The sequence below is a fragment of the Numida meleagris genome, chromosome 4 (genome assembly GCF_002078875.1).
Source record: "Numida meleagris isolate 19003 breed g44 Domestic line chromosome 4, NumMel1.0, whole genome shotgun sequence".
NCBI classification, from domain to species: domain Eukaryota; kingdom Metazoa; phylum Chordata; class Aves; order Galliformes; family Numididae; genus Numida; species Numida meleagris.
In genome coordinates, this window is record NC_034412.1 from 87,760,809 (window position 1) to 87,783,765 (window position 22,957).

Here is a 22,957-nt window from a genome sequence, read left to right on the forward strand (position 1 = left end):
GCACACTGGTAAAAATTAGCTGAGGGAGGAAGTAGGAGTTCCTATTTATAACAGAAAAGAATCAACTACTTCTAACATTGAATGAGAAGCTTTCTTACAATAAAGAAAAGGCAATGGTCCTACTTCAACTAAATATATAAGGCACTTAGATGAGGTTCCTACTTCTTCACTGCATTCACCAGGCCTTGTGCACAGCGGTAAGCACTTCCCAAACAGACATAAGGATATGAACATACACATTCTCACATCATAGGAACGCTCACATGGCTTGGGATGAAGTCTCTTACTTCTTGCCACTTTCGGTTAGTGCATGAAAGAGGTGGCACGTACAAAAAGGGGAAGATCATGAGCAGTGAGATGAATTTATCCATACAGAGTCCTTCTCTCCACTCAGAAGAAATAGAGCTAAAATCATACTGGTTGTGGGCAGCCATTCTCAGAGCTGTGTTAGCCTTGTAGCACGTCTCTTTGACATTTAGTCAGAGGTTACTGACTTCAGTGTAATCAAGCCGCGGGCTGCATCCTTGAAAGGAGGCATACATTTTTCAATTTTAAACAAATTGCAGAGCACCAAAGTATGTTTCTCATGAATATCTTAGGGCCAAAGATGTAAATGCTTTAGTCTCCTTAGGCTTACTCTCATTAATAGCAGGAAGTGCATATTTATACTTTTGCTTTGAGGCAACTGACCCTGATATCTGCCTCTTTCCTCATTTTCACCTTCCCATTTGAATTGCTCACATTCTTCATCATTTGTATGCTCCTGATGAGTAGAGCAGATTTATTTCACCTGAGAGCAAGGGGGTGTGTCCGGTGATAGGGGAAGAATTTGCTGAGGAATTGTGCACAGCTTTTCTCTGCAAGCTTCTCACTCAACATGTCCACCCTTTGGGGAATGTTTCCTTTGGAAATAATGTTCTTAAAAACTACTTGGATCACAAGACGTTCAAATGCAGAGGACTGCTTTTGCGGTCCAGAAGTTTGAAATAGAACAGGATGCTACACTATCCAGTGACCTGAAATAAAAGCAAATGGAGCTTAGAAGAACTTGCAGGGGTCAGGCAGTCCATAATCCCCCTTACAGCAAGCTCAGTTCTACCCAGGCCATTACCGGCAAATGTCAGTCTGCCTTGTTCTTTAAAACATCTCCTTAAAAACATCCTCAATCCTGCTACCTCATGAAGCCAACTATTCCAGTAAGTGCTTGTCTGTACTGTCAGTATGGTTGCCTTTTGATTTGTAATGGCCTTGAGAAAGTTGGATAGGTCTGAACCAGAATCTGCTATTTGATTATTCTGTTGCAGACAGAAAGGTGGGTTTGATCCTGAATATTAATTTTTGAAGGCTGATAGTGTGGAGATGATGATAGCTGTTCACATTTCAAGCATATTCTCCAACTTTGTAAGCAAAATAAAGAGGGTCACCCAGTGATCCTGAGCTCAAATTACTTGCAAGGCAAACTTACAGAAGTTGAAATGTCAGCAACCTCCAGTCAACCTCAGACTTCTAGGCTTGTTAGACATCTGGTTGCACAGCAGGAAGCCTGTAAGCCTGTGAGAAACGCATTTCTAAGCACTGCCATGGGTAGTGTGGGTAGGGAGGAGTCGGGACAGAAAAATTTCCCTTGTAAGTTTTAATTAAATCCATGTGTCCTTGCTGAATATGAAAATTATTACTGACACATGAACTGACACATTCCTGCAGGGGGAAAAAAGTCCAGTTGATGAGTGAGTGGTGAGGTGCTGGAAGAGGTTGTCCAGAGAAGCTGTAGATGCCCCATCCCTGAAGGTGCTTAAGGCCAGGTTGGATGGGGCTCTGGGCAGCCTGAGCTTGTTGGGGGCAACCAACCTACAGCAGGGGATTTGAACTAGAAGATCTTTGAGGTTCCTTCCAACCCAAACCATTCTATGATTGATAACCAACCTTTCAGAAAACCCACCTTCCACAATACGTTTATCAAATATGTTAGTCCTTTCCCTCAGATAATTGTGACAGTGTTCTTCCTGGATTTGCTGGGTCATGGTAGAGATACAAGGTTCTTTTAGGTAATTCTACGAGTTTATTTTTGTGTTTTCTTGTATCAGGCCTTGTATCCATGCAGACAGATTCCAACTTAAGTCTGACAGGCTTCCAGGCAAAGGCCTTTCTTCACCTGGATTTTGTGGGAAGTGATCTAATAAATAAATATACAACATTCTGTATATGTCTACAGTTTTATGACAGTGTGCAATATAATCAACTCTCATTATGATTAATGCTGAACTGGCAAGGAAACAAATTGCTTGCATGTAAACATTTGGATGAACATTTCTTTGAGTGGCTTCAAGGCTCTTAGGTTCACTTTCCAAGAACTTCAAATAAATATTTAGGCCTTTTTAGTTTGTCTGTTTTGCAGCCAGAACACCAATATTTACCATTCTGCACATCGTTTGATCCTTCTGTTAATGTCTTGCTATCACTTGGCAATGTTTTTGCAAAAGCTGAAAAGAGACTTCAGTTACATCAAGAGCTTTTGCCCCTGGAAATAAACAGCTCTGCAAACAGCACTGCTCCTCAGCTGCCATTCACATCCAAGGTTATGAGCAGTATTTGCAGAAAAGTGCTTGCTGGATGCAAGAGCGCTTTGTTTTCTGCTTATGCTTTGTTCCCTCTCATAATACTTGGAATTTAAATGCCTCTGTGACCAGATTTTTATTTATTTTACTGGAAAATGTTCTCTGTCCCAGAAGCCTATAACTTGTACAAAACCACAAGTGGCTTCTTTACAAAAGAGGGGAGGCAAAGCTGTTCTTTCTAATACCTAGGTAAGAGAAAGTGCAAACAAATGCTGCTTAAAATGCTGTTGCAAATCTTGAAATGTATGTGAGGGCAGGACTCATCTCAACAGAGGGCAGACAACTCAGGATGGGGACAGGACTCTTTAGGATGTTATTGTTACAAGATGTTCCCTTTCCACAGCAGTGGAAAGGGATGAGGATGCAGCTGTAAGGCATGCTATCCTTCTTTCCTAGCACTAAAAAATGTAGCATTAAAAATAAATATACACAGCTCTTACAGCAATGGAAGTCTGTTTCCAATTGTATTCATTTAAGTTTCCTTTTAAAAAGTTCAGCACCTTTCTGAACTCAGTGAGGGTTTTTACTACAGTGTTTCACAGGGCATGAGCAAGGACTTAGATTCATAGAATCCTTAGAGTAGGAAGGGACCTCTAAAGGTCATCTAGTCCAGCTCCCCTGCAATGAACAGGGACATGCACAGCTAGATCAGGCTGACCAGGGCCTGATCCAGCCTTGCCTTGACAATCTCCAGGGACAGGGCAACAACCACATTTCTAGCTCATTTCTCTCAACCTGTTCCAGTGCCTCACCACCCTCACTGTAAAAGTCTTTCTCTTTATATCCAAACTAAATCTACCATCTTTAAGCTTGAAGAAATTTCCCCTTGTTCTATCACTACAGACCCTGCTAAAGAGGGTGTCCCCTTATTTTCTGTACCTCTCCTTCAGATACTGAAAGGCCACTATCAGGTCACCTCAGAGCCTTCTCTTCTCGAGACTGAACAGCCCCAGCTCTTTCAGCCTGTCAACTTCTTAAGCTACTCCTTAGAAAGCTTCTATACATGAAAGGAGCAAGGAACCAAAGGAGCAGGAGAAAGTATCAGTAAGGTAAGAACAGGAATGCATGGGTGAAGGTTCCTGCAACAAGCAAAATCACTTGTAGGATTCAAGCCCTGAGCTAAATTGCTGGTGTGTAGGAGTCTCCATTTGAACTTTGTGTTTAAAAGCTTGTTCAAGTTAATGAATCTGGGTGGCCTGTGCGGCTGACCAGATGTAGGCTGAAGGAAAGCATTCATCCTGGAACTTCTCTATCAGAAAGAGGCAGATGGCATCATCTCACATGTTAGTTGAATTGTCATGTTGTATCTCCTCATTTCCCTATTTCTCTTTGTTTTCTCCTTGTTTTCCCCATCATTTAGTTGGAGAGGTCCCTTTGAGGTCATCTAGCCCAAATCCCTTGCAATGGTCAGGGACATCTATAGCTAGCTCAGGTTCTCAGAGCCTTGTCCAGCCTGATCTTGAGCATCTCCAAGGATGGGGCATCCACCACCCCTCTGGGCAACTTTGTTTTCCATTTTCATTTGGTATAACTTAATTAGTATGTAACTGGGATGGGTTGGAGGCCTGAAAAGACAACTGCTACCACCAGTTGACTATATATATCTTTACAAGATTAAAGACTATATGACTTCTGTTTGTAATCTGTGGGCCATACTATGCAGTAAAGATGTTTTACATGCCCAGCACTCCACGTTCATTTAAAACTTTTGCTTTCTACCAGCCTGTTTTCTTACTGGCACCTGTGAGCTTGTAGGCTGTCATTCTGCAACACCTTCTGATATCGTCCGTAATGAGGAACAGTGCAGTACTGACAGGTTAAGCACTTACACTGGGGAGAATGGATCCACTTGGGACCTAAATTTAGACGTACATTAAGTATTATTACTTGCTTTGCTTACCAGAAGCACAGAAGTACTATAGAATCCTGGAATATACACCCCTCAAGACAAAGTGCTCTCAAAGTAATTGCAGCAGCAATTTATGTATCCTGAGATTGTTATGCCTCCTCTCAGTCTTCTTTAAGTTAAAATGCATTTCTTTCAGCTGTTTCTGACAAGCCATGTTTCCTTGGGCTCTGATTATATTTGTTGCTCTCCTATTAGCATGCCGATTGCTTTTTTTTTTCCCCTCTAATTGTGGTATTCCAGACTGGAGGCAAGATTCCCACTGAGGCCTTGCCAGATTTTGAAGGAGGGAAAGGATTAGGGAGGGAAAGGACCTGCAGCTTAAACTGAGGGAAAAGAGGGAAATGTACAGGAAGTGGAAGCAGGGTTGTGTAGCCTGGGAGGAATATAGGGCTGTTGTCTGCATGTGTAGAGATAGGATCAGGAAAGCCAAGGCACAAGTAGAGCTGAACTTGGCTAGGGATGTGAAAAATAACAAGAAGGGGTTCTACAGGTACATAGGCAAGAGAAGACAAGTCAAGGAGAGTGTTCACCCTCTGGTAAATGAGGATGGAGAATTGGCTTCCTCAGACATGGAAAAAGCTGAGGTGCTCAATAAGTGCTTTGCCTCGGTCTTCACTGGTGGTCAGGCTCCCCGTGTCTGCCAGAACCCTGAACCTCGAGGTGTGGGTGAGAGGAGCGGATTTTGTCCCACTGGAACAGTGGAACAAGTTCAAGACCTCCTCTTGAAACTGAATGTGTGGAAGTCCATGGGGCCGGATGATATCCATCCTAGGGTTCTGAGAGAGATGGCTGATGTGGTTGCCGAGCCGCTCTCCGTCATATTTGAAAAATCATGGCTGTCCGGTGAAGTCCCTGGTGACTGGAGAAAGGGAAACATTACTCCCATTTTTAAGAAAGGGAGAAAGGATGACCCGGAGAACTACAGGCCGGTGAGCCTCACATCTGTGCCTGGGAAGATCATGGAGCAGATCCTCCTAGAAGACATGTTAAGGCACATAAGGAACAAGGAGGTGATCCAAGACAGCCAGCATGGCTTCACCAAGGGCAGATCTTGCCTGACCAATCTGGTGGCCTTCTACGATGAAGTGACGGCATCGGTGGATGGGAGGAGGGCGATGGATGTCATCTACTTGGACCTCTCCAAAGCCTTTGACAGGGTCCCTCATCACATCCTTCTCTCCAAATTGGAGAGGTATGGATTTGAAGGATGGACTGTTTGGTGGATTAAGAACTGGTTGGCTGGTCGCAGCCAAAGGGTTGTGATAAATGGTTCTATGTCAGGGTGGAGGCCGGTCACAAGTGGTGTCCCCCAAGGCTCAGTCCTGGGACCGGTGCTCTTCAATGTCTTTATCAATGACATAGACGATGGAATCAAGTGCACCCTCAGCAAGTTTGCAGATGACACCAAGCTGAGCGGTGCAGTCAATACATTGGAAGGAAGGGAAGCCATCCAGAGGGACCTGGACAGGCTGGACAAGTGGGCCCACGAGAACCTAATGAGGTTTAACAAGGCCAAATGCAGGGTGCTGCACTTGGGCCAGGGCAATCCCAGGTATTTATATAACCTGGGGGAAGAAGTACTTGAAAGCAGCCCTGAGGAGAGGGACTTGGGGGTCCTGGTGGATGAGAAACTGGTGAGCCAGCAGTGTGCACTGGCAGCCCGGAGGGCCAACTATGTTCTGGGCTGCATTAAAAGAGGAGTGGTCAGCAGGGAGAGGGAGGTGGTGGTCCCCCTCTACTCGGCTCTTGTGAGGCCCCATCTGGAGTACTGTGTCCAAGCCTGGGGCCCCCAGCACAAGAAGGACGTGGAGCTCTTGGAACGAGCACAGAGGAGGGCGACCAAGATGATGAGAGGGCTGGAGCACCTCTCCTATGAGGAAAGGTTGAGGGAACTGGGCTTGTTTAGTTTGGAGAAGAGAAGGCTCCGGGGAGACCTCATTGTGACCTTCCAATACTTGAAGGGAGCGTATAAACAGGAGGAGGATCGATTGTTTGTGAGGGTGGATAGCGATAGGACAAGGGGGAATGGTTTTAAGCTGAGACAGGGGAGATGTAGGTTAGATATTAGGAGGAAGTTTTTCACACAGAGGGTGGTGACGCACTGGAACAGGTTGCCCAGGGAGGTTGTGGATGCCCCGTCCCTGGAGGCATTCAAGCCCAGACTGGACGTGGCTCTGGGCAGCCTGGTCTAGTGGTTGGCGACCCTGCATTTGGCAGGGGGGTTGAGACTCGATGATCTTTGAGGTCCTTTTCAACCCAAGCCATTCTATGATTCTATGATTCTATGATTCTGTGATTCTATGATTCTATGATTCTATGATTCTATGATTACTTCACATTGTACATAAAAGTCACCTGCTTCTCCATGCCAAATAACCTCTGGAGGTCATCTAATACAATTCTCATGCACAGAGCCAAGATGAAATTTCCTAGGCATTTTCATATTATCATGTAATGATGGCATGATTTGGATTGGAAGGGATCTTAAATATTATCTAGTTACACACCCCTAGCAATGGGCAGGAACATTTGTCATCAGAACAGGCTGCCCAGCGCCCCATCCAACCTGGCCTTGAGCAATCTCAAGGAATGGGGAATCCAGCACTTCCTGTGGCTTGTTACTGCTGATTTTGCCCATTCTGTGTTGTTACTGTTAAGTCCTCAAAAATGGGTTGGAAACGTACTGCTTAGAAAATGCCTGACTATAAAACCGTAGACATTTTTTGCCTGAGGTATCTTAAAACTGACGAATACATTCCAGTATAGTTTACTTTTTTTTTTTTAATATTGTTCTGCTAGTTCTTAATCCATTCAAATCTACAGTGTCTGTGGCATCACTTTTCCAGATTTAGTCAAAACAAAAACCCTTCTCCTGTCTTCCATTGGATGAGTTATTTCCAAGGCTGTCACCTTTTGACACAGATGGTATAATAACAAATGTTATCTGTATTAGCTCCTTAAATATGGTGGAGAAGCACGTTACAGAGTAGGCTTTGAAAGCTCATTTTTGATCTGTTTTAGAAAGAAATCAAAATAATTTCTAACAATTTGATCTTGAATAAAGTCTCCAGGTGTTAAGTTGATTCATGAATCGTGTTACCACTTGCACTGATTTTTCCCCAGGAAAGAAAAAAGCTGACATACAGCCTGAACTGCCCTGGATATATGGTGGAAATGGCACAAATCTTACCTGATAGTGTGTGAGCACACAGAGAAGAGAAGAGCTAGCCAACCATGCTGCTGGCATGGAAGCTGAACCAAGTACCATGAATAAAAAACTCGGACTAGATTTTAAAGGCATTTAGGTGTCCAAGTGTTTATACATATGCTGTTCTGCATTTGATTGTGATTTCTAAACTCCAAAGAATATGCCTGTGTTAAGCAATTATATATCCAAGAGAGTTTAAAGTAAACTAGCACGCTAAGATAAAAATTGGAGTCCAGGGAGAAGTAGAGCAGTGTTAGAATTTTATCTTTCTACATCACAGAATCATTGGATTGGTTGGAAAAGACCTCTAAGATCATCTAGTCCAAACAGCCCATCAACACCGTGCCTACTAAACCAAGCCCCTCAAATCATGCTAATAGTGCATATTGCATCATACTAATTAATTCTGCTTTTTGACTGGAGAATTGCCTTGGAACAGAGCTTCGCTAATGGGTTTATGTGTGTGCTGGTGCTGGGGATGGCTGAGTACTTTGCTCTGCAGCACTGTGTAGTGCGAGTTCATTGAAATTCAGCTGGTGATCACAGATAGTGAGAGCTGGAGATTCTTGGAAAATGTTTATTGTTACTTTCTGTGAGATTTGTAGCTAAAAGCTTCTTTAAAATATGTAAATTCATCACAAGTACTATTTTAAAAGGTCTTGAATTAGGACTTCATAAACCTCTGAAATATTGAGTGTTTTTAAATACATAACAGCACTGCCTGTTCCGGACATGGAGCATGTTAGTACACTTAAAATATCTCTTACTTCAGTATAGTTGTGTTCAGAGATATATTTCCATGTCTCAAAATACGCCAAGGTTTTTTCGATTCAAAACAAATAACTTTCTGTTACATACACTTTCAAAGTAATTTGCCTGTACCACTGTAAAGCAAATGCAGTAAATACATTTGTCTTGTATTTAGATTCACATCAACAGAGATATTTTCTCTTCACAGCTAAGGGAAAATATGAAGTATGAGGTAAAATGACTGAAAATGAATGTTTCAGTATTACAATGTGCTGAATTTATTCAATTCAATTTTCTAAGGGAAAATATTGAGACATCAGTATCCAACTCCATGCTTTGGAATGTCTTGTAGTCATGTATAGAATTTTTATTTTTTTTTCATGTAAGAGAGAAAAATGCAGCTTAATTCTGATCTTAACAGTTATAAAACTACTTTTTTTTTCCTTTCTCCTTTCCCTTATTCCTCTCTTCTTTTCCCTTTTGTTTCCTTTCTCTCCTCTGTCCTTTCTCCTCTCTTCTTTCTCGTCTCTCTCAATTCTTTTTCGTTTTTCTGAAATGGAACATGTGTTTGCCAGTAAAGCATGGAATTAAGGGAAGTAAAAACACAGAAATAGTCATTTTCAGAAGATTATATATGTCACAAACCAGCAGTGAAGAATTCCACAAGAAAAGCATACCACTGAGGCAAGAGAGTGAGTGGGTGGCTTACAAGCACCCTGGAAGTGCAGTGATGGCACTTCACCTGCTAAATACATGTAAAAAATATTGCATAGGCTTAAACAAATAAAAGGTTACATTTTTCTTCTATATTCCATGTAGTTTCTCCCCTAGTTATTCCCTAACAGTAAAAACTGTCAATTTTTAGACCATGAGGCTTCAGCTCTTCCAATTTTAAATGTAACTAAAAGTGTCAAAGAAAGTATAAAAATAAAACATCTTAAAGCACAGCCACCTAACATTTCATTAGTGTTGAAGCAAGATCAGTTTTGTATATCTGAAACTGATTGTTCATGAGTGACCACACGATGATGATTGTGGACTTGTCCTGGAATGGGTATTCAATGCAACTGTGTGTGCATTTGAAGTCCTGCATTTTACTCAAAACTCTGCAAATTATATCAATTAATTGCAGATCATTCTCACTTTTTTGAAAATTATAGTCAGTTTGGGGAAAATTAATTGTTTCAAAGCTTCAGAAACTGTGTTATGGTGTACTGCTCTCATCAAGCATACATTTGGAGAAATTAAGGTTGAATCTTTGCCTCAAAATCTTACCAACTATTGTGTGTATGGCAAAGGTAGTACTGGCTCTATTTAGCTTCACTATGAGGACAGTGGGCCAACTTATGCATCTGGAGGAGCCCTTTAAAATAAGAACCCCAATCCTTCCACTTCAAAATATGAGCAACACTACTGATATTGAAGAGTGCTGCTGTCAATGGTTTACGGGCGTTCAGCCCGGTTCCGTGACGAAGGGGACAGGGGACCCACGGGCCCACGCCCCAGGAAAAGGGAAAAGGGGAAAAGGGTAAGGAGATGGCCCTGAGAGCAAAGAACAGCGGCAACAATCTGAGGAGAAACAAACTAATTTACTAAATAAGATATCGGAATGCCAAACAACACACTATAATACAATATAATTACAATTTAAGCTGATAAATCCAATACAGAGAGAGAAAATGTCCCAAAATCAAGGTAGGCCTTACTCTACTACCGACGATAAGACGGCTGGAGAGCGAGGTGCTGCCAAGACGAGAGACAGTGGAAAAAAGGGACGAGGTCTCGTGATCTGCAAGCTTTTCTCTTTTCCCTCCGGCTGGAAAATGGTAACAGAGGAGCAAGTACTGCGGGGACTGTGGTAGTCCTTCTCTTCTGAGAACCAGGTACATTCACTACATGATGTGGAGTACCAATAACTGAAAATCATAAAACCATGACAGCTGCTCATATTGTATAGTAAGAGAACAAAGTGATGTGATTAAAATGAAACAGACTAGCTTTTATTTTCTAATAGTAACATAGTGATCCAATTGGTTCCTATGTGTGGGAGTGCAATTATGAAAATATTTCAACTGTTCAACTACCTATTCAATCTAACTTTTGAAATATAACATTGATTTGGTTTTGGATTTCAGCTTTGCACTTTATGAAGCCATGCCTCAAGCAGTGAAGTACTGGAGGAAGATGAATCTGTCTTTCTGATTGCTGCTAGGAAAAACTGTCAGCTTCTCATTTCTTATGTGCCCTCAGCTGGGAGGTGTTTTTCGCACCTTAACCAAATAACAAGATTTTATTTTCCCAAATTTTTGCCTTGCAGTAAGGCAAAGGTATATGGCATTTGCACAAGTATTTCCAGCATTTTCTTAGGAAAAACTCATTCCTCTTTTCCGAAGTCATATTCAAATTACAGAAGATTATTCTTGATTTGTATGAGATATTTCACATTTTTGCATGTCCACGTAGTTTGATGCAGATTGTGTCTTATTACTCAGGGAATATTCTCAACCCTATTCAAAAAGTATGATCAGCTTGTGCATTTTTTTATCCTCTCAAAAGTGCAGCACTTTTTGTTATTGTTTGGATTGAGGATTAGTCCTGAAGCTTTTTCTCCAGTCAAGATTTTTCCTTGGTTTCAAATCTGTTGTTGGATTGATAAGATATATTTTTTAATTATCTGTGGAAGAAACTTACCTTTGAGTGTCCTGTCTACAGTCAGCTCTGATTGTTGGCAGTAGTGACAGCCTTGATAGATACTGCAAGCGTTGCAGGCACCATCTCTCTTACATCATTTCTCAGACTCTATTTTTTGTCGTTGAGAGAGTCTGACCTCTGATTCACTGTACTACACAATAGCATTTGGAAAAAAAGGGGCAGACACAAAAAAAACACTTTTATAGTTGTATATAATGGGTGCAAAAATTGTAATTAAACAAAACCAATGTACACGGAAATTTGTGTGTGAATACATTTCAAGAAAGTAGTTTGATAAATAATGTGAAATATGTTGTTGCTTGTCTTCTGATACACAAAAATGCCCCATGGCAGGGCACTGGCGCTCAATGATCTTTGAGATTCCTTCCAACTTAAGCCATTCTATGATTGATTTAGAGATAGTGATGTAGATAATTTCAAATGAGATGCTGATAGATGTTCCAGTGAGATACACTTACTGGGCATGTAAGCTGTCAGTCCACCATATTGCTGAGGTTCAATGACAAGTTCTGTCATCTACGCTCTGTCTACATAAGCTGTTATTTAGGAGCAGCTGTTGCATTCTAATTAGTGAATTTTGTCTTTATTGGTAGCTATCAAATTTAAACAAGTCCTTGTATCACTGAAACATCAAGCTTCTACTTATCACTGTGTAACAGTAACTGTGTAACAGAAATATCATAGAATTGTTTGAGTTGGATGAGACTCTTAAAGGTTATCTAGTCCAACTCCAGAATATATACCAGAACAAGATGAATGTAGCAGGAATAAGCTCAGGTATTACTGAATCATAGAGCATTTTTTTTTCAGACTTGTCTTAACATTCACAAATAGCAGGCAAGTGCTTCGCTCCCAATGTAGTTTACATCCTCAGCAGTGAGAGTTACTACGCACATTTGGTTTTTACGTTAGCTTTTCACATAAAAGGCTGCCTCCAATTCAAAGTCTTGCCCTTATCTTCAGAGACTCCAGGCAGGATTCATTGGACCAGATGCAGACTCCTACATCTGAGTGAATCATCACAGGCTCACTGTACTGTCAGCGAAGAGAAATAGGTGCTTGATGGCAAAAATCTTCTCATCCTGAGGTCAATGCCTAAAACAGTGTAGACAAATCTTACCCAGCAGTACTTCTTTCTTTCTCTGGGCTATATTTGGGTAAGATGCATGCCACCCACATACTGAACTCTCTGCAGCAATGGTAAAAAGTAGTTTGCTGACTCTAAATACCAGCTGGATTATTATAGAAGACACTCAATTTCAAATATTACTCCTGCTGAGATTGACGGAGTGAACAGACAAGTGACAAACATGTTATAAGATCTAATGAATGTTGGAGGAAGTGTTTGTGAAAGGGAGATCTGTATGTGAACATACACAGGACACAGCAGGGGATAGAATTTGGTAAACTGCCATGCAGCCCTTATTTTATCTGGATATAAACGTACTTCTGTTTAATGTAAGGATCATATTTCATAAGTCAGTGACATCAACTTCCTACTCTTATTCTGGGAACAATTAGAATATTTCATATTAAATCAATGCATATGTTTTTCCTGGTTATCTCTGAGTTCTCCATGTGAGCTGAAGGTAAATAAGTTCCTGGGACATTCAAACTGCCTTCTGCAGTGAAAAGTTCTGCTGGGGAGTGAGCATTTTCAAATCAAGATTGGTTTTAGAATTTGGTTGAAGTCTAGCAGAGTTTTCTGACTTCTGACAAAATTAAAATGTGCTTACTGATTCTTCTTTTTTTTCTTGTACAGTCTACTATTACCTGTCAGGAAGCAATGGATGTTTCTAGGTCCCCTCAGAGTAAAACTGAAAGCCAGTACAGAAGGAATTTCTTTCCTTACCTACACAACTTCTGGCTACAAAATAGGATTTTACTATTCTTTTCACATAAGCTAGGGCCCTTTGCTGCTGTTTATGAAAATATGTCTGTCAATCTAATAATTGAGCAGAAACCAACCTTCATTCAGTAGCTAAGAAATAATGTACATAAGTCATTCTGAAAGTATTACCTCCTATTTATTTCCATGGAAACTACAACAGATACAGAGGAAGCAAAATAACACTATTTGATGGGCATATTTTAGAATCATAGAATCACAGATTTATAGACTGTTTAGAATTGGAAGGGACCTTAAGGATGTAGGATCAGGAAAGCCAGTGCACAGGCAGAACTGAACTTGGCGAGGGATGTTAAAAACAATAAGAAGACATTCTACAGGCACAGTGGCCAGAAGAGACAGGCCAAAGTGAGTGTACCTCCTTTGGTAAACGTAAAAGAAGAGCTGGCTTCAACAGAGATGGAGAAGGCTGAGGTACTGAATGAGTTCTTTGTCTTGGTCTTCACTGGCAGCCAGGATTCTAATATTTCTCGTGTCCTTGAACCCTGCATCCCTAAACCTCTAGGTGGGGGTTGGTGGAGTAAATGCCCCCACACTGTAAGGGCAGAGCAAGTCCAAGACCACCTCATGAGACTGAATGCATACAAGTCTATGGGGCCAGATGACATGCATCCCAGGGTTCTGAAGGAGCTGGCTGAGGAGGTTGCCGAGCCATTCTCCATCACATTTGAACAGTTGTGGCTGTCAGGTGAGGTCCCAGGTGACTGGAAAAAGGGTCACGCCACTCTCATTTATGAAAAAGGGAGCAAGGAGGACCCAGGAAACTACAGGCCAGTGAGTCATTTCTGTGCTGGGAAAGATCATGGGACAGATTCTCCTGGATGACATGCTAGATCACATGAAGAATGAGAGTGTGATCCGAGACAGCCAGCATGGCTTCACCAGGGGAAGTTCATGCCTAACCAAACTGGTGGCCTTCTATGATGGAGTGACAGCATTGGTGGACAAAGGAAAGGCAACTGATGTCATTTATGTGGACTTGTGCAAGGCCTTTGACATGGTCCCCCTCACATCCTTATCTCCAGATTGGAGAGACATGGGTTTGATGGGTGGACCACCTGATGGATAAGGAATTGCTTGAAAGGCTGCAGTCAAAGGGTGGTGATCAATGGTTCTATGTCCAGGTGACCCCCAGGGGACTGTCTTTGAACTGGTGCTCTTTAACATCTTTATCAGTTACATCAATGATGGAATTGAGTGCACCCTCAGCAGTTTTGCTGATGACACCAAGCTGAGTGGTGCAGTTGACACAATGGAAGGAAGGGATCCCATTGAGAGGGGCCTCAACAGACTTGAAAGGTGGGCTAGGGTGAATCTAATGAGGTACAACACAGCAAAGTGCAAGGTTTTGCACTTGGGCTGGAGGAATCCCAGGCATATATACAGACTGGGAGGAGCAATCCTTGAGAGTAGCCCTGCAGAGAAGGACCTGAGGGTCCTGGTGGATGAAGAACTTAACATGAGCCAGCAGTGAGCTCTTGCAGTTCAGAAAGCAAATGGTATCCTGGGCTCCATCAGAAGGATGGCCAGCAGGGAGAGGGAGGTGACTGTCCCTCTCTACTCTCCCCTCGTGAGGCCCCATCTGGAGTACTGCGTCCAGGTCTGAGGACCCCAATACAAGAAAGACAGGGAACTGCTGGGAAGGGTCCAGAGAAGGGCCACAAAGATGATCAGAGGGCTGGAGAACCTCCCCTACAAAGACAGGCTGGGGGAGTTGGGCTTGTTCAGCCTGGAGAAGAGAAGGCTGTGGTGTGACCTCATTGCAGCCTTCCAGTACCTAAAGCCTACAAACAGGAGGGAAGTCAACTCTTTGAAAGGGTAGATAATAGCAGGACAAGGGGAAAATGTTTAAAGTTGGAGGAGGGAAGATTTAGGTTGGATTTCAGGGGGAAGTTCTTTACCAAGAGAGTGGTGAGGTGCTGGAACAGGCTGCCCAGAGAGGCTGTGGATGCCCCGTCCCTGGAGGTGTTCAAGGTCAGGGAAGCCTGACCTAGGCAGCCTGGTCTACTATTAGATATAGAGGTTGGTGGCCCTGCCTGCGGCAGGGGTGTTGGAGCTTGGTGATCCTTGAGGTCCCTTCCAACCCAAGCCATTCTGCGATTTTATGATAAAAATTACCTAGCTCCAACTCCCCTGCGAAGGGAAGGGACATCTCCCACTAGATCAGGTTGTTCAAAGCCCCATCCAACCTGGCCTTGAACACTTCCAAGGATCCATTTTACTTGTTAAAGGTTGAAATATAAAAAAACTAAACACAACCTCAATAAAATATTAATTCCACATGAAGGGTAGGGAATTAATCTGGGAGATGAGCTTAGGGTAGGAGATTTGCAAAAGTGTAGATATATATGCTAGGCTGGTTTCTGTATCCTAACCTAAAAGAAATCTCCGTGAATTGTTTTAGAGAAAAATATAGTACAAAATACATACATTTCTTCAGACATACAGACCTTTCCTAATTAATCCCTGTGGTACAATAGCCATGCTATAGCCTGTAACTGACTCTCAGGTAAGTTTGGAAAAGCCTATGTACTTGGCAAATATAGAATATATGATGCCCTAGTAGCTGAAACTCAGATAGAACTTGTCATTCCTGGCTGTAGTAAAGGTATTGCATCTCGGCTCTCAGACCAGGCATACATCTCAGTCTTGCATTGATTAAACCCTTAAGCTAGAGGTATTTTTAACTCCTGCTTTTAGAAACTTTCCACTGTGGTTTGACTGGCTGTACTGGCAGGAAAAGATGGAGAGTGATGTATCAGGCTAAATGTCTGTTAGCAGATATTCCCATAGAGCTTCAGAAATAGCTGGTGAGCATGTTTGATAATTGCCGCATTTAATCTCTGCATGGTTTCTGGTTCTTCTGCTGAGCTGCTCTGCTCATTCTTCAATGTGCACATGTCCATGAAGATTTGAATCCTAACCTCCTCATCCATTTCCTATCTCCTCAATGGCAAACACAAAAATTGCAGTATCATGCTTGTAGGTTTTAAACACTAGTTTTGATGGAGAAGCATCAAGCATTCAAAGCCTATGAGCAGTAGTTCAGCTCCCATGCCTCTTGGTAGAGGGTGTTAAATTTTAATTTAAAAAAAAATTAATCCATAACAAGTTCAGAATCTTTTTTTAAAAAACATGCTGGCAAGCACTTGTTCTTGCTGCTTTCCAGCAAAAATATTGCAGCTTCACTTGCCCATCTCTACTGAAAAGAAGATGCTTAGCTATGCTAGACATCTAGACCTAATATGTCAGACCCCACAATAAATCCTACAGTGGACATAAACATTAAAGAAGTGATTTAAGCAGAACCAGAGCTAAGATATCCAGAGTACCTCACTCAGCTGCTGTCAACAATATCTGGTTGTAATGCTCTCCAGAAACCCATAATTTTTCTTCCATGTGTGCACGCAACAACCCTAACAGAGCTCATGTCCTTCATAGAGGTCTCCATATAATACAGAGAGGCACACAGAAAAGCCCAAACAGCACATGAGCACACATGGAATAATACTGCTCTACTTGGGGTAATGGCACTTCCTAAGAAGCAGACTTGACTTGTCTTGATGAGCTGTTTTAAGTTAATACAGCTATAATGCTTTCCCTATCTTAACTAGCTTATTCTAAGCCCAAAAGAAACCTTGCACAACAGAGCACTGTGACCTGTAGTCATGCTCTGGGATTTTCCTCACTTGTTCTCAGAAGAACACAATCAACCTTGTCTAGGATAGAGCACTCTGTGGAATCCAGTTGCTACTGTTCTGCAGCATTGAGTTGAGCCTGAAGTCTAATTGGAGAGAATTTTCTCATCTGATACAAAGGGGCATTGTCTACTGCCTTCAGTTATGTTAGCTTTCAGTAACAGAGAGAGGTAAACTAATCCTTTCTTTCCAGCCAGTTTACTCTGAAAATAGGCCAGGCCCCACTGGGAACAAAAGATGCTCCTAGAAAAGTCTGTAATTAGACAACTTCAACTTCTCTGCACAAATACCTCATTAACGTTCCACGATGGTCAAATCTGCTGATGCATAAGACAGACATAAACATCTTATCTGAAAGCTGTATTTACTATGATTCATTCTCTGAGGCAAATATTGAAGAATATTTATCTCCTTAATCCAAGAACATATCTGGTTTTCTTCATTGATAACCTAATCAAATGTCTATTTTAGTGGACAGCACATTTTCCAATAATTAAGATCTATCCAATCATTTTGATAAGGCCCTGGGAAAGGCTCATGTAGGGCCTACACAATAAATTCCTCGTAGCTCATCTTGCATTCAGCTCAGGCAGCGGTGTAGCCCGTAGCTGTGCCCCTTTTCTGACTCAGCTATATTTCTGCTCAAAGTTTGTTTCCATCAACTGATGTTGAGTCTGATACTTTCAGAAAGTGAGATCAGAATGAATATCTGATTTAGGATGAAGCAGCGGGGAAGAAGAACACACAGAGTAATTTTGTTCGTTTTCCTCATTATTGATTATTGAATAGTTCTGCACTGTCCGCCTATTTTGTGGTACAGCTGTCTGCATGTGAAACTCAAATTCTCTCTTGTGAAATATACATTACAGTTTGGTACAAAGCACTTTACTTGCACTAGAATCTTAATATTCAACGGTAGTTCTTGATTTTACACTTACTCCCCTCCCCACAAAAACCCATACACTGTCCCCAATCAATGCTTTCTGCTGAGCACAAGGTAGCCCTGGTTAACTTAGCTGCTGCTGTGTGATTCACTGTCAGATTAAAAAATCAATTCTCCCTTTTTAAGAGAGATAGTGTCAACTCCTTCCAGCATTGCAACTAGGCTGTGTCTTTCAGCTGGCAAAGGCAAGCAGAACAGCAATCTCTCTCCTTGCACTTTGGCTAAATAACCAGGAATGCTTGGGCAAGTTTGCTTTTCAAGAAAGAAGTCCTTGGAGGCTAATGACATGTAGTTGAGTAGGATGTAATTTTTCCATGTTATGTTTTTTCCTAACTGATGTAACACCTCTTTGGAGAGAAGCTGGACCTCATTAAAGTATACTGGAGAAGATGAGAGGGAAAGGTGGAGACTGAAGGTGAAAATCAGAAGGATTTTTAAGATATCCAAAGAGAAAACATGATTTTGATGTCAACTAACACAACTGAAGGAGGTTCAGAGAACAGAAATGGATCTGCAGCTGAAAAGGAGAAACAGGAAAAGAGGCAGGTTTGTGAGGCTATGTTTTGCCTAGGAAATCATTCCATATTTTATTTTTATACAGTTATTTCTACTTGGTTTGTAGACTTTATCTTCTAGGGATTTACCAAAGAGTTCTGATGTTCAAGAAGTTTGAAGCTAACTGCTCTGCATTTTGCTGTTACAGATCCTGGGGGCTGACAGATGCACTGATCCATCTTGGTGCAGTGCCAACAGTGGCAGCAGGTAGTGAACTACATTATGTGTCACCAGCCCATATGGCATGACCAGACATTAATTATTTTTGAGAGTCAGTCCTCCTGAGCCCACCCATTTATTGCTTGCATTGACTCCTGCCCCATCTCCTTAATCAGTATTAATTTTTGCAAATCTCTGGTGCAGCCGGTTAGCAGACCCAGAGCAAGTAAAACTAGAAATACAGTTTTTGTAACACTGAGATTCAAAATGTAAAGGCCCTCAAAGTAAGGATGGCTTCCTAACTTTCACAGGTAGAGCACTGGATTGCAGCCTTAGAAAATGATTGTATGGCATTGAAGTGCTGAAACCTGAGTATAAGAGGGAGATATTCCTAGGTATGTTCTGTCTGTCCATCCTAAATGATGTTAGTTGGCACAGACTGAGCTCCTGTCTTCCCATCTTAATCTGAGGTATGAACTCTAGCAGGATTTTATGGGGCAAGGGGCAGTAACTGGTCATTTCTCTCTCATCAGGCAACAGAAATGAATGCTGTGAAAAGCATTCTAGTAGATTTATCAACAGATATTTTTTCTGCTTTAATTGTATCCTACTAAAATACAATTTCCATTCTCCTTCTTAAACTGAAAAGCACCTGCCAGAAGTCTTCCAGACACTCCGTGCTTGTATTTTTCTTTACACTCAATGATTGTTTCAAAACACACTTGTATCCCCTGGGGGAATTTCACTCAATCAGGTCCATCTTTTCCCTTTGACATCAGTCTTTTGGCCTAACGTGTCCTGACTTTTCCAAATTCCTTGAAATCTTTCTTTCTGTCTCAAATTTTGTTATACCTTTCCAGGGAAGCCATTCTTAGGCTTGCGAATGTTGCTTCTGGCTGATAGATATTTGGTTTTGTTTTTACCTGAACTAGACAGTTGTCATGTGGAAGAGGGAGCTTTCATAGAATCATAAAATCACTTGAATTGGAAGGGACCTTTAACGGTCCATCTCCCTGCAATGAACAGGGACACCTACAGCATGATCAGGTTGCTCAGAGCCTGGTGCTACCTGACCTTAAATGTATTCAAGGATGGAGCATCCACCACCTCTCCGGGCAACCTGTGCCAGTGATTCACTACTCTTAAGCTTTGTCAAGCCTTGGACATGTAATTTATATATGATAGTAAATAAGCAGATGTGATGACAAGTAAAATAAGAACATATTTTTAAAATTACCAGAATTCCTCTTAATTCTTGAAGAAGTACTTTCTGCTCAGAGCTTGAGTCTGTTGCCTAAAATAGGTTTTGGGGGCATTTGAGATGCCTTAGGCTATCCCACCCAGCCTTCAGCTCTGACCTAGGAATGCTTACATCTCCTGTAGGTCCTGGGGCCATCCTGCCTGCCCTGTGTAGATCTCTGCTCACCAAAAGCATTCTGCATGGCATTCTGTGAGGGCATGTAAACTGGTACCTTTATGCTTCTAAGTGCATTTCCTCACACACTTTCTCTTTCTTTTTCTCTGTTTTATTCCTACACTCTCAGCTTCACCCCTGCTTTTCTCTAGCCTGTGAAGACTGGGCTCCATGTGTTTAAGAGAACAATTAAACCCTACCCTTTTTTTCATATTGCTGTCAAGTTAAGAGATTTTCTATGCTCACAGTTTCTCTGTCTTCTATTAAGATTTTTTTGCTGGAAGTTAAGGGACTACCCCTGTAGTTCTCAAAAACATAGCAAAAACTCCCTGGAAGCAGAGTTTATAAAACAAAAAAGCCATAGAGAAGATGATGAGAGAGAAAGGACAGAAGTGGAGCAGAGGAGGGAGAAAACTCACCAGTGAGATTGTACAGCTGTTCAGCAGGGAAGAGAGCATTGCATGGTGGAAGGAAGCAGCTCTTGAATGGAAAATAAATAACTGTCAAGGTAGATAATTGCTTTGACGTTTTGCCAAATGAGTGGGTGTTCACTGCAGACTAAGGAGAGTGTAAGAGATTTTGCAGGTGGTCCTAGGAAATGGAAGAGAACCAAGAATAGTGGTCAGGGAACCGGATGAGCAGAAGGTTTGGGAATTTATTGTGGTCTGGGTAAACATACAGAAAGATAACTGTGAACTTGAATGTGCTCTGACTTCTTAAGTTCCACATGTTACTGTGGTGATAGGCAACCAATGAAGCAAGGCATTCAGAGACACACTTTTAAGGAGAGAAGTAGTTAAGTGTTTTTTGCAGTGCTGTGAGACCAGAACTAAGTGCCATCTTAGACTGGATTGGAGAATTTCCAGTCCAATGTTGATTTGTTTTATCTGTAATTAAACTCACTTGAAAATCTCAAATCCTTGTTTCAGTCTTGAGTTTTCTGAGCTTTGGTTTCAGCCACCAGCCATTGAACTACACTGTGCTTCTAGCTGGTTTCATACAGATCCTTCTGTTTTCATTGGAACAGACTGCCCAGGGAGATGGTGGAGTCACTGTCCCTGGAGATGCTCAAGAAATATGTAGATGTGACACTGAGGGACATGGTTAGTGGGCACGATGGGGATGGGTTGATGGTTGGAGTAGGTAATCTTAGAGATCTTTTCCAGTCTTAATGATTCTGTGATTGTATGATTGCAAGATTTTGGTTTGTTGTGGGTTTTTTTTTGTTTGTAGTTCAAATTAAACTCATGCACAAGATTTAAGCAAGTATTTCCTCCCTTGGTTCACTGCGTATGTGTTTTAGTGGCACTTAGATTTACCCCTGAAAAGCTATTTTGTTCTCTCCTAAAAGTAAAAGGTTTTTATATTTCTCAAAGGTGAACTGTTCTTCAGTATAAAGTGGGGAAGCAGAAAGAGACCGATTACGTCTTTGTAACATATACCACAAGAAAGTAAGTTCTGTAAAAGCTGCTGCTGAGGTTGGTCTGGTCATACTTCCACTCTCCTGCCCTCAAAATCCACACCTGATATCTCTTGTATCACATAAATTCAAACAAATAAGAGTTTACATCTCATCATGCATTATGGTTCATGAACAAAATAAGCACCATGATATGAAAATGGAAGCATACATTTCTGATTTCATCTGGATAGCTTTTGTACTTGAGGACAAAAGCTTGGTGAGTTGAATGTATTTACTTGCTGAAAGCTTTCTGCTGAAAGTGTTGAACTGTAATTCCAGGTTATTAATGCAAGTTCTGCAATGGAAGGATGTGGGGATTGACTACTTGTATTTCAGCTGGTCTAGACTAAATGAGAATGACAGTCATTGAGAACTGAAAAACTACTTCCAACATCAGGCACTGTCTCATGGGAAAGCAGAAATAATTGATGTCTAAAAGTAAGCTACTCGTTAGGGTAGACAGGTGTGTGAGAGAACCTGTGGATGATCAACAGGATCTTAAGTCAGAATTGTTTTCTCAATCTCAATTCCCTATAACCTCCCCAGCAAGGAAAATTTATCATTAAAACAACTTTCTTTTCTTTAATTTTTTTTTCTAGCCCTGTTGCTGAGGAAGAAAGAAGAGGGCATAGGGAGAGGACTGCATCTGGCTATCTGTTTTGCATCCAGTAAGTAGCTGTGATAGAACAAGAGGTAATGGTATTAAGTTGTGCCAGAGGAGGTTTGGGTTGAATACTGGGAAAAAATTCTTCTCTGAAAAGAGAAAATGGCATATAACTACTCTTTTTAATGCCTTAGTTGCCTTCCCACTCACACATGCATTTTTGAAATCCATGAAAAAATCTTGATCATACACCTCAGGTACTGCAGGCACAAATTAGTTCTCTGTATTTTAAAAGCTATTGTAAATACATTATGCATGTGGACGAACAAGCACACTTGCAGAGTCGTGATTGCTTATTATTGTTCAAGGGTGTTTATGTCTGCAGAAAGGTGGCAATTCAGTCACCTGTCTCCCTTGGCTTTTACTTTCAGTAATCATTGCAATCAAGTTAATTTTTTGAACTTCTTCTGAGTTAGATGACCACGTAGCATGTAAATAGAATGTATCACTTTTGATTATTATTCTGGAACCATTTTATGATGACTTTAAGTCTTTGAATTTCAACTCAAAAGGGTTATGAATATCCTTTGTGGACAAGACAATTAAATGGGGAAATCTCTTTGTCACCTCCCTAGGCCTTTCCCATCAGATACAACTCCACTTTCTAGGTTGTTTTGTATAAGGACAGCAGGAATAATTTAACTCTGAATTTCTTTTTTTGTAGGGAATTTTGACATTTTGAAACTTGTTTCCTTCCGAAGCAGAATGATTTGCAGCACCTTTGCAAATCCTGAAAAGGTCTGTGCCATATTAAAAAGCATCATTCCATATTTCTAAGAAATATTTCCCTGCCTAAGTGAAATAAATTCATTTCAATGGCAAAGTCAAAGTGTCATTAACTTTTAGGTAATGCTTTTTCTATGCAAATCACTGATGAACGGGGTAAACTCCCCAGAGGCAAGCTGAGTAGTTTATCTACAACTTTCTTTTCTTGTGGTCACAGAGAGGACTGTGGCATG

General features: G+C 41.4%; 1 long non-coding RNA gene across 1 annotated transcript; it reads left to right on the forward strand.

The window, feature by feature from the left end:
• Positions 20,435–22,747, forward strand: LOC110397746. Its single transcript, XR_002437955.1, has 4 exons — positions 20,435–20,517; positions 21,249–21,323; positions 21,934–22,002; positions 22,663–22,747. It is a non-coding gene; the product is annotated as an uncharacterized LOC110397746 (long non-coding RNA).